The sequence below is a fragment of the Malaclemys terrapin genome, chromosome 14 (assembly GCF_027887155.1).
Source record: "Malaclemys terrapin pileata isolate rMalTer1 chromosome 14, rMalTer1.hap1, whole genome shotgun sequence".
In the NCBI taxonomy this organism is placed as follows: Eukaryota; Metazoa; Chordata; order Testudines; family Emydidae; genus Malaclemys; species Malaclemys terrapin.
Genome location: NC_071518.1, coordinates 32,975,309 through 32,987,872, shown reverse-complemented (window position 1 = coordinate 32,987,872; position 12,564 = coordinate 32,975,309).

The following is a 12,564-nucleotide window of genomic DNA, read 5'->3' as shown; positions in this document are numbered from 1 at the left end:
GGAAGGGGCTCAGGGCAAGGGGTTGGGGGTGCAGGTGGGGTTCAGGCTCTGGCCTGGCACGCTTACCTAAAGCAGCTCCAGGGTGGCAGTGGCACACACGCCAGGGCAGGCTCCCCGCCTGCCTGCCCTGTCCCTGGCCCCGCGCCACTCCAGGAAGCGCTGTGGCCCCTGGGGGCGGAGGGCTCCATGTGCGCTGCTCTTGCCGTGCCTCCAGCTACCTCCCCTAAAGCTCCCATTGGCCGCGGTTCCCCATTCCTGGCCAATGGGAGCTGTGTGGGGTAGTGCCCGGAGGCAAGGGCAATGCACGGATCCCTCTGCGCCCTCCCCTCACACCCGGGAGCCGCAGGGACATGGTGCCGGCTGCTTCTGAGAGCGGCGTGGGGCGCAACCCTGCGGGGCGGATCCAAAGCCCTGAGGGGCCAAATCCGGCCCGCTGGCTGTAGTTTGCACCCCCCCCCCCGATTTACAGTATGTGCAAATAACTTCTCTGTAGTGCAGTAACCCAGCATGAAGGAGACCCAACGCAGCACATGTAACTAAACAACCTTCTAGCTACAATGCTGGAAACTTCTAAAGTATATTTGTTTTAAAAGAACACCCCAATGTGCTTATGAAACAACTTGCTTACCAAGAATGAAGTGACCACAGAGAGAGAGAGAGAGAGGAAACTGAAGCCCTCTGGCTTAGCACTTAGCTTGTAGGCATCTAAATTCACATTGTGTTGTGACACAGCCATGTGCGGTAAACATTCCTCTGTAAAAATCACACATTAGACCAGAAAGTTAATCAGCCCCCTCAAATATAAGCCTCTGGCACGTGAGGTAAAGAGATCTTATTTAGCTAACAGTAGTTACAGGCTAGCATTGCTTGCCTGAGGAGTCCCACCTTGTCAGCAAGCATTGATTCTCCTGAGAAGTGGGTTTTGCTGACTCCTTCGTGCAGGTGACCCATTGAATCATATGGCTATAAGGGAGGTGAGAGCAAGAATATCCAGTGTGTGGGTTGAGCAGTCATGAGGGAGGAACCTTAGAAGCAGCCAACCTTGGGGAGAAGATGAGAGAGAGAAATTCATCTTAATTTCTCTGGTATTAAAGTTAAGTCTCAGGAAGTGGATGAGTTTGACTCTATGCAGTTTGAGGACTCTGATCCAGATTTGAAATCAGTTGGAGTTAAGCACCTAAGTACCTCTCTGAGGACCTGGGCCTCTGTTTTAGAGCCAGTTTTGAAGGGAAAGTACTTATATCTGTAGTCTCAATCAGTAGAGCGCAGCATCACACAAAGTGTGTTATAGTAGGGGAAATCCTGGCTGCATTGAAGTCATAGCAAAGTTTCTATTGACTTCATTGGGGTTAGGACTTCATCCAATTGTGATTTCATAAATGAATTAAGTAGGGGGAACTGGGGTGAGAATGCAGTCTAGTTAACTGAGGTGGGCCCAGACACTTCCAAACTTTGGCAGAAGCTGAGTTCTGAACACTGGGGTTCTCAAGCCCACTTCTAATTACTAGCCTGTTTAGGTGAGCTGTAGAGATGGACATCTCTCTCGCAAGACTCCAGAAGATTATATGCGTTTCTGACACACTTTGTGTTCGGAAAATAGGTTAGAACTATGCTGAGAGGACATACTACCCTGTTTTGGAATGGGATGAGGGCATTGCTGCCAAAGAGGTAGTTAGAGCATTTCTGGCTGGGCCAGAGCTAGACGGTGTCATACAAAAAAGTGAGGCGAAAACAAAGTCAACTAAATGTTTTTAGCTACAATGGTGAGCAGTTTGGCACTAGCTCACCTATTCCTTGTTCAGTGGGAGAAGAGATTCAGTCAAATTCAACGGCAGTTCCACAGTTACTTATTTCTGCCATTTCATTATGTACCTCCAGTGAGTCCATCAGGGATCGTCAACGGAAGCAAGATAGAACACAGGACTTGGAATCAAGGCCCTTGACTTGTTCTTCAGCTGTACAACCCATATCGCTGCCATACTTCAATTTCCTCCTCTGTAAAACAGAGATAATTGGATGAAGCATGCTTATATATAAACTAGTGCTATTACAGAAGCAATTTGAAGTTGCTTAGATATTTATTAACCTATTTACAGAGCTGGACTTGAACAAATACCCCTGGATCCAAACATCCCTGAATTTTTCTAATTGTGTGACTCTGACCTACTGCAGCATTTGATAGAACAGCAATTACCAAATTAATGAATAACTTCAAATTCTAATTAGCAAGCAATTTGGAAATACTTCAGATTCCTAAAGGATTGTTACTTTTGCAAGAAATATTCTAGCCATCTACTGTTGCTTATAGAGGTGCTATTTCTGAAGTATAAAGAAGAGTTTCTATTTAACAGCATATACAACTTAAAATTCGGCTTTACACAATTCTTGGTGTAAGAGGGTTTGCATTTTTGTGCTAATAGTTAAAACCACAGCCTTCCCCCACACAAACTTGAATGTTTTTCTCTCTTTTTTTTTTTTTCCCTGTGTGCAGTAAACAAGACGTTGCGGTTTATCTTTCATTTTTGTTTTTTTACCTGCATGAACCACAGGGTAGAGTGTTCTTGAACTTTATTATTAAAAAAACACCCAAAATCAACAAATCTATATGAGGAGATCGGTATCTCAAATAGTTACTAGCCTTCTTGCTTTGTTACAGATCTGTTTTGATAGATGTTGATAGTGCAGTGACTGTGTAGTCATTACATGCTGAGCAACAAATTGCATGTGACTTTGCATGTTAGAACCTGTCTCAGTGCAAGGGATAGTGTTGGAGAAAATATCCTAGTTATCCCTGTTACTCTCTTCCAAAAGTTCTGTGGGAGCTTTTAAGTGCTGTTATGCTTTAAAAAGTAACTTTGTAAAAGTGGCATTATGAGGTTTCATGCTTTTAGCCCTCTAGCAACTCCACAAATCTGGCCAATTTACAAGCAAATAATTTTTCATAATGTCAAATGGGACCTGGAAGTCAAGCTGGGCTCTTTCCATCACCACCAGTGTTAAGTTCTGCAAATGGAGCTTGAATAAAAATGTTGATATGTGTCTTGAAAAATAATCCAGCTCGTTCCCTATGCTGGCTCTGAGGTATTAACAGGAGTAAAATGCAATAATTTACTTTTTACCTGAACATGCATGTGATAGAATATTTTCAGAGAGCAGCACAGTAACTGTCCAATATGAAGTGAAAGCTATTGTGCCAATCTTCCCTGTGGGGTTTCTGAGTAAACCCTCCTAAATGATGTTCAGTTACATCGCTGATGTACTAAAACACAAAAATATTAGTTACGTTGCTTACAATAATGGTGCCACCTCATTCAAAATTAAATTTTCCCATCTCTTTGAGTACAAATGTGCTTATTCTCTTCCATCTAAAAACCGCCAGCTCTCAACCCAACTTACTGTTTTATCTACTGCCCAACTTCTCCTCTTCCCTTTGCTTCTAAATTTGTTGAACAAAGCTGTACTTTAGAGTTTATCTTCCCTTATTCTCCTTGACCTTTCCCCTTACTCCAAGTTACTTTGGGCCTAGTCCATACCTGTGTCAAGCTAGCTACATCGTTCAAAGCTGTAGAAAAAGTCATATCTTTGAGAGACTTAGTTAAGTCGACATAAGCCCAAGTGTAGACAGTGCTAGGTCAATAGAAGAATTCTTCCAAGCTTCTGCCTTTGAGAGGTGGATTTACAACAGCCACAGAAAGAACCCTTTCTGTCACTGTAATAAGTGTCTACACTACAGTGGTGCACCTGCTGGAATGCATCTAGTGTAGACATACCTTAAATATCAGATGGTTGGTTTGTGCTACAAAGGGCTTGGAATACAGTCTTGGCTTTCATTTCCTATGTCCTCTCATTTTGTATTCCCCGGCCTTCCTTTTGTGTGTACTTACCCCCTCGTATCTCACATTTTTAGAAGGGATATTAACCCTTACATTTCAGGGATGTAGTAGCCAACCTCTAACTTTTGGAGGTATGGGGAAAATATTTCCCTCTGAGCTGGTTATCTGGTTATCCCCAGCTGCCTGCTGCACGGTTTTTGCACCGTTCTCCGAATCAGCTGGCACTGGTCATTGTAGAATACAGAACAGTGGACTAAATGGACCATTGGTCTGATCTGTAGGACTGGTCCTACGACTGAGCTCAGATTATGAACTCTCCAGAGAAAGGGCCAGTTCTCCTGTGAGTTCTAAGGGTGTGTCTACACTTCCAAAAGACCTGCAGCTCACGTCAGTTGCCATGAGCGCATGGGTCTAAAAATAGCAGTGTGGATGTTCCGGCTTGGGCTGGAGCCTGGGCTCTAGTGAGGGGGGAGGGTCTCAGAACCCAGAGTCGAGTCCGAATATCTACATTGCTACTTGTTGCCCTGCGGCCTGAGCCAATTGACCCAGGCTCTGAGACTTGGTGCCACAGGTTTTTCGTTGCAGTGTAGACGTACCCAAAGTTACATACCACACCTAGCTGGGTATAATCTAAATAAATAATTTTAAATTACTTTGTTTCTTTTTCCATGTGATTGGTTAGGGCTGAACATTTAATCCCTCAAGGCTGAATTAGAGCAGAAAGGTGCTGTTGTATCTCATTGCCTTCCTCTCCCTCCCCTATCACATTACTGTTCCATATCTTTTCAGATTTTCATTTGCACCCACAAGGAAAACGGTTATTTTGATTGTTGTTTTCAAGGTGAATACAGTAAACAGAGTCCATCTCAAACTCCTGGTCAAACCACACATGTAACCCATTGACTCCACTACTTTTGAAGTACTGGAGAGAATGTCCTTTTAATGATGCACTGTGGAGGAAAAACATTTCTCCCCTTTTAGTGAGTGCCTTAGCATTTATTTTATTGTAGGCACCATTTGTCCTAATGTAGCTTGTGCTAAAAATGTTGCTAGTCCTGGAACATTATAAATAACTATCACTCCATACCTATAATAGTTTAATGGACATTTCTGTGGTATTGATAGGTAGTATAGAGGGATGACTCAAGAACAAAGGTGCATGTTTTGACTTTTAAGGTTTTCTCACTAACTGAAGCACAGACTTGAATGCTCAAGATACTGGGTGTATGGTACGTTGCTATGCAAGCAAGAGCACACTTTGTACCTACTGTTCCCAGCCCCCCCACCATGCTCCGAGAAGGCCTCTTCCTTGAAAGCATTGTAAATATTGCTCCAGCTGTGTGGAAATCAACAGGGAAGCTACAGTAGCCACTGGAAAGCCAACCCTGATAGTAGGGTTACCATATTTTGAGCCTCCAAAAGGAGGACACTCCACGGGGCCCCGGCCCCGCCCCCGCCCCCAGCCCCAACTCCGCCCCTTCCCCAAAGTCCCCGCCCCAACTCCGCCCCCTCCCCTGCTTCCCGCGAACATTTGATTCACGGGAAGCCTGAAGCAGGTAAGGTGGGTGTGGGGGGAGGAGGCGTGGCCCAGTCTGGCCCCCCCCGGCCTCTCCAGCTTGGGTCGGCTCGGGCCCTGGGGTGCCGGCCCCGGGCCCGAGCACCCCCGGCCGAGCACCCCCGGCCCGCCCAGCACTGCCGGTCCCCGGCCCGGCCCCCGGGCCCCTGGCCGAGCACCCCTGGCCGAGCACCCCCGGCCCGCTCGGCACCACCCAGCCCCCGGCCCAGCCCCGCCGGTCCCGATTTTCCCGGACATGTCCGGCTTTTTGGGATTTCCCCCCGGACGGGGATTTGGAGCCCAAAAAGCCGGACATGTCCGGGAAAATCCGGACGTATGGTAACCCTACTGATAGTGCAGACTTCTCAGATAAAATAAGTGAGACCTCTCCAATTCTAAGTGAACAAAGCAAGGTTCCCAACCACCATCTTCCTTTGCCTCTTTCTTGTTCCCAAACTCACCCTAACCCTCAAACTCTTCCTTCACTTCAGCCTGGCTAGGGAAGGGAGCTGCTTTCTGCAGTCTAGGGGTCTCCTGGTTGAATGACTTCTTTTAATGGAAGCCATCCCTAAATATTGGAGCTTGCCTAAAATGTGGTGCCTGTGAAACTGCCTGTGACTCTAGCCACAGTTACTTTACATTTTGCCTTTAGAAAACTGACTTCCCAAATATAATTCTGTGCTACCTACTTCAGCTACAAAGATGAGATTCTTCTGACACACACCTCATTTTTGAGGCATGCACAACTTGGTAAGCTTTAGGACACGTGAAGACTGAGGACGTTGTGGGTAAGATTTTTCAAACGACGCAACTCTGCTGTTCTTGCAAATGCAATTTGCAACCCCAGTCTATTTCTAAGTACAAATCAGGAAGTTAGAGAGAGGCATGCACGCTGATTTAAACCCACAATTAATTTTTCTGGGGATAAAGCGTGACTAAAATTTTATAGCTATAAAGTGCTCCTTAGAACAGGGAAGAGGGCCTTTGAAAATCCTTCCCCACACGTATTTTTCTTCTCCATTTCATATATTTATAACCTATGCTGTAGACCCCCTCTTGAAACCAGTATCTCCAGCACGTGCCCCTGTCCTGGGTAGTGGTAGGCTGACCATCTGTCCTAATAGTTTTTTAGTGTGCTCAGCATTTGAGACAAGTGTTTCACAGAGTTAGGTTGGGTCAGGTACTTGCATAGCAGAAACAGGAGGGAAGATGGGTGACTCAGTTGAAGGCATCTCTCTCTTTTTATCATGCTTGGTACAGAGGATCAGTGTACTGAATAGAGATGGAGGTGTTGTCTCAATTGAGGCATAAAATCAAGGTCATGAACATTTATTTTTAAGCGAAGATCATATGGAATTTTTTTTTTTATGAGCATGGTGTTTGCCCCAGTTTCCTGGGCAGATTCGAGCTTGGATAATTGCATTTTACCTACCTCAAATTCTTCTGTATTTCAGTTGGTTATGGTATTTCTTCACTTCCTGTCCTCCAACTGTGCTAACGTTCAACATGTTGCTGTGTTCCAGTCCAGAGGTGGCTGAGTTTCAGCAGTGGTTTGATGGGAATTCTGTACATGTCTGAGTTCAGTCATGATGAAAGGTGTGATATGTCAGAGGTGGCAATCAATCAAAACTTGACATGCATAAATTGCTTCATTGAAAATTCACTCGGTTATTGTCGTGATGGGCAGGGGAGGGGCAACACCAAGCCCTAAGATTGATACATTGTTATCAAGGTGGCTTGTTAAATATTTAGTAGGGCTCCCTAGTCTCTTTTTGTTTTTAAGCCAAGTAGATCACCCATCTGTTATACTTTTTAGAATAATCCTTCTCAGTGGCTTACCTGGAATCCTTTAGGTGAATGGATGCCACAATGAAGGATACACTAGAAATGCTTCACTGAGGATTTGCTATTAGCTGGAAGTATTGTGTCTTGGTTTAAAAACTATTCTAATGGTCTCTGTTGGGCAAGGGTCTGTTTCACTGCTGTTTTTACCCACTTTAAATCCCCAGCCTGGATGAGGGTCTCAAAATGAAATAGCTGTTTACCCTTTAGTGGAGGTTTTTTTTTTTTGTTTTGTTACTATTTATTTAGGAAAATTGAAGAGGTTTACAAATCCATGCCATGTAAATATCAAAAATAAAACATTACAACAGTGAGCTTTTTAAAGAGGTAATATAGTTATATGATCTATCTATTTAGGAGGTTGGTCATGTAAGGTGCTCTGACTCTCAGAGTAGGAGAACCCAGATGGAACAGAATAAGCAGTTTCCCTTAAGAGGAATGGCCATGAATAAAATCTGAGTGCACTTGCATGTTTCCCACACCGTTTGTACGTGCGACTGGCAAGCTTTGTGCATACAGGTGGCAGGAAAGACAACCGTTATGCCTTATGCATGCACATCTTCCCTTCTTTCAGTCACAGAAGGCACATGAGAAGTAGACCTGCAATTTCTATATGAAGAACAGGCTCAGAGTACTGAGAGATGAGCCTATAATGAAGTCTGATACCAGCCACTAGATGACTATAATTTAATATTTAAAAAGTGGAGGAATGGTTTCATTGTTTGTTTGGATTGGATCCTATAGTTACACAAATTCCATGCTTCCTCCTGGTCTCTTTTACCAATCCTCGCTCCCCACCTTCTTAGTGAAATGACTTCCCCTCTGCATTGAGCATTGAAATCTTAAAACCTGCTCAATTTAGTAGGGATGGGAGCCAAAACTATTGTGCAAAAATTGAACACAAAGGGGCGTACAAACTGATTTATTAACTGGCTGTGCCAAACTGCCTGGTGGTTTTATTCATTCATTCATTTTCAAGGCCGGAAGGGACCATGGTGATTTAAATGGACCTCCTGCTTAACATAGGTCACTGAATTTCAGCCCTAGCCTCACTTTTCCTGGCCTGCTCCCCCTGTTCTAGAATATATTACTCGTTTCCTATTTAATAGGCTGCTGGGTGGTACTTTGATAGTTGTGCTTTCCTAATGAGTAGCTAAGGTAAAATGGCACCCTCTGCTGCGTATTCATGATGGGTTTTCCTCAACACAGGAACGTGAGTGTTAGTTATGCCTTGACCACGTGTGTCCTGATTCAGCTTTGATAGAACAGCTAATTAATATTAGCACCACTCACTTGAAATTGACAAGATGCCAAGTGTAACAGATTGCAGGAGCAGGTATTGCAGACAGGCCTAGGGTGACCAGATGAGAGGAAGAAAATATCGGGACACCGGGGGCTCCACCGGCAGACCAAAAAAAAAAAGCCGGTGGAGCGAAATATCAGGACAAACGCTTAAAAATCAGTGTCTTCCCATGGTGGCTTTCCTGCATGCAAGATATTTCACTTTGGAATCCTGCTGTTAAAACCAAGACACCATTAGAAGGTTGTGTGTAACACCTATCATCTAGGTAAACTCTCCTCTATGCAAAGGCATTTTTTTCCAGGCAGTATTTTGCTATGAAAGAACAGGCAGATGTCAATGGGAATATAGTGATTTCAAATACACAAACATCTGTTTTGTATGCCCTAAATCTTCCCCGTCTTAGTTGGGAATATTAAAGCTAAAACTGGTATGCAGTATAGTTTGTGAAGAGAGGTGTCCTTTTAAAAAAAAAAAAAAAAAAAAAATCAATCACTGATTTCAAGCTGAAAGGAGATGCAGCCACGTCTGTTTCATCTCTGAATGTTTGTGTGTGGGCAGCAGATTAGTTTTCAAGCATCAGGCAAAGTGAACTCTCACAGTAATTTCTTGAAAAGATGGATGGTATTGAATTTTTTGCCATCTTGTCCCATGCCACTGACCTCTGCTTAGCTCTGAGCGAACACCGAGGGTGATAGTTGTTAGTTCCTTCCTTCATGCTTTCCATTTCATGTAAACTGACCTTTCATCCTTTAAAAATTCTTTACGTACCCTTGAAAATCTTTGTATACTAACAAAAACATGAGTGTGTGGTGTTTGGGTAATAATTCCCCCCCTCTCCCCCCAGAACCCATTAGAGCACCAGGAACAATATAAAGAGAGAGCGGTTTAAGTTTGGGAATAACACCGATCTATTTCTAAAGCTACCCGATCAGAGAGTGAGTGGGAGACATGGTTAACTGAGCTATTCTGCAATAGCACAACCCTCTTTTCTCCTCTAAGCAATATGATTTCCGCAAGCCTGTGCAGTTTCTGCAGCAGTATCATGGAAACGTAGGGCTGGAAGGAACCCCGAGATGTCATCTAAGTCTAGATTCCGGTGCTGAGGCAGGACCACAGTAAAACGACATCATCCCTGACAGGTGTCTGACCCACATGTTCCTAAAAGACTCCAGTGATGGGGATTCCACAACCTTACTTGTAAGTCTCTATTCCAGAGCTTAAACCACCTATACAATTAAGTTTTTCCTAATATCTAACTTAAATCTCCCTCGCTGCAAATTAAGCCCCTTACTGCTTGTCCTACCTTCATTGGACATGGAGAACAATGGATCACCATCCTCTTCATAACAGCTCCTAACATATTTGGAGACTTATCAGGTCTCCCCTCTGTCTTCTTTTCTCCAGACTAAACATGTCCTGTTTTTAACCTTTCCCCACAGGTCCGGTTTTCCAAACCTTTGATCATTTTTGTTGCTTTCCTCTGCACATGCTCCAATTTGTCCATATGCCTGGGAAGCCCAAGCCTTCCATAGACACCATCTGCTCAGCCATGCATTCCTCTCCAGGGTTCGTCTCCCCCTACCTGGACCCTTACCCTCAATCAGGAGGATGGATGATAACAAAACTTGTGCCCCAGCTCCTTTACCTTTACTTCCAGAGCACTGCAGCCACGCTGATCTGCTCAGGGTCAAGCAGCATGGGATGGTGGTCAGAGGGACAGATGAACCTTGGCAATGTAGTGGAGACTGGAGGTGACTGACCCCAATGGCACAGCATGCTGTACTCCGGTTCCAAAATGAATACTACCGATGCTATTGAACGAGAGCAAAGTAAATGCTGCATTAGTCACAAGGATAATTACAGACAGGCCAGAACCAAACCCTGGATGCAAATACTTCTGAATATTGGGAAAGGGGATAAATCTGGATCCAAATTTAGCCACTTGCCTCTACCTCCAGCTCCAAAGACTTCAGGGTGTATAAGATCCGGGTCTGAATTTGGCTGTTCAGGCTCTTCTCTATTAATTACTCTGGACAAGATTGTTTGTTTTTTGGCCTTCTGGTTGTAGGTATGCTGGCCCAAGATGGGTGGGAAATAAGTACAGTCGGGTTCTAGTAACCAGATTTTAATTGGTTGAGTAGAAGGAGAATGTAGTGGCCATTTTAATTTCAGTCTTGATACTTGGTTTATGAAGGATTTAGTTACCATCTAAATATTTGGGATGTCACTCAATATTGTACTGCTACAGCAGTTAGACTGCATCCTTTCACTCAAAAGTTAAACCCAAGTTTAACCAACTGATACTACTGTTAATCTATGTACTAGTTGAAAAATATAGAACCTGTAACAGACGCATGTGTATGTAACTGATGCACAGCAGTGGTGCTAGAGGGAAAGGATTTGGTGAGGCAATAGATTTCAGTTTCAATATTCTAAAATAAAATGTGGGGAGAAAAATGGCACAGAGGAGTAAAAGAGAAAATATTTACTGGCCAATGTCATCTTTAGCTCAGTTATTTATCCAAAAATAATTCGCCCTTTGTGCTTTCTAACCAGTAATGTTGGCATCAGGGTTTATAATAGTTTTTTCTGCTCTCCACCATAAGCTAAGAATAGAGGTTACACTTCTGTAGTATTGCAGTACTGAAATAGGTGACTATTTAATCAGTCCGATAACCAAATTTTGCTGGCTGACTTTTGAGTCCTCTTTCCTTTCCACTTCTAGCTAATGAAACCTCATCATTCTCTGGTATCTTTATCCTTGTCATTTCAGGAGCTGGACTGGTATCAAGGGGTTTATGTTTAGCCAGTCAACATTTCAAACTCTTAGTGACACACTGCTGACAGTCATAAATATACACCTCTATACACATCCTCATGTTGTTCAACCCAGTAACTGGTCAGTGGTGGATCCCCTGTTGCTCTATTGTTCATGCGCTTTTTCTCTGATTATTCATGCAACTTTTCTATTATATCTTCAGCCAATCATCTGATGTGACCTCAGATGATGGTGACATTCCTGGCATAGCTGCTTTTTTCATATTCTAAAAAAAAAAAAAAAAAAACAACTCAGAAGCATTTAATGCATTTTCAACATTGCCTTATTTGTCGTACTGGTCCAATGACTTACACTCCTGCTATGACTACAGCCCGGCTAATACTCCAAGGCAATATTTGCCAACAGTCACCCCTCCTCTTCCCCCTGACTGCTTTTATTCACTTCCCATTAACGTTTTATGAGCAAATTTTTGTTCATGGGAACAGAAAGTGTCAGAGTAGGGAGCCACACATTTTTGCACCAGAAGGCTAAACAATGTGTGACAATCATTTAAACAGGGAGCAGAAACAATACCTTGTGAACTTAGCCAATCACACACCACTGTGAACTGCAGCTGTTCTAACAGTCACAATAGATGATTTGTGAGTCACTCATACATTAAATATATTTGCCGAAGCACTTGGTGCATTCAGTAAATTAAATAACATATTTGTAAAGCTCAACACCCACAGTCTTCTTAAGAACCGAAAGAGGGGCTTAAATTCATTGAATAAATTGTTCACCCCTCTCTAGCTATTACATGCCTCTCATTACACCAAACTATCAATGAATTCTAGCTCACTTAGTAAAAGAGTAGAAAACCAGTGCTCTGTAGCAAGTTATAGCAAAGTCTTCTGCTTTTTGCATAGTGAAAATAAGCCTGCTCTGATGCAATACCCGCAGCATTTTCTATCTAAAAATATAAAATGAGAAAAGATTTAAAAGCAGTTGATTCATTTAGAGAGAATCTCCATAGCACTCATGTCATAGTTTAGCCATTGTGGCCAGTATGAATACCAACCCTGATTCACATTTTCTTTAGACGTATTGTGAAGGAAGATTAATGGACACGTTCATTGATCAATTCAGGAAAGACTTGCAGGGAATTTACAACACTAGGAGCAATCTACAATCTTCACGTTAGTGGGAGAATGCCCAGATATCCAAGCTACCCTGATCCTAAATTTTTCAGGTTAGTTCAAGCTGGAGTTGA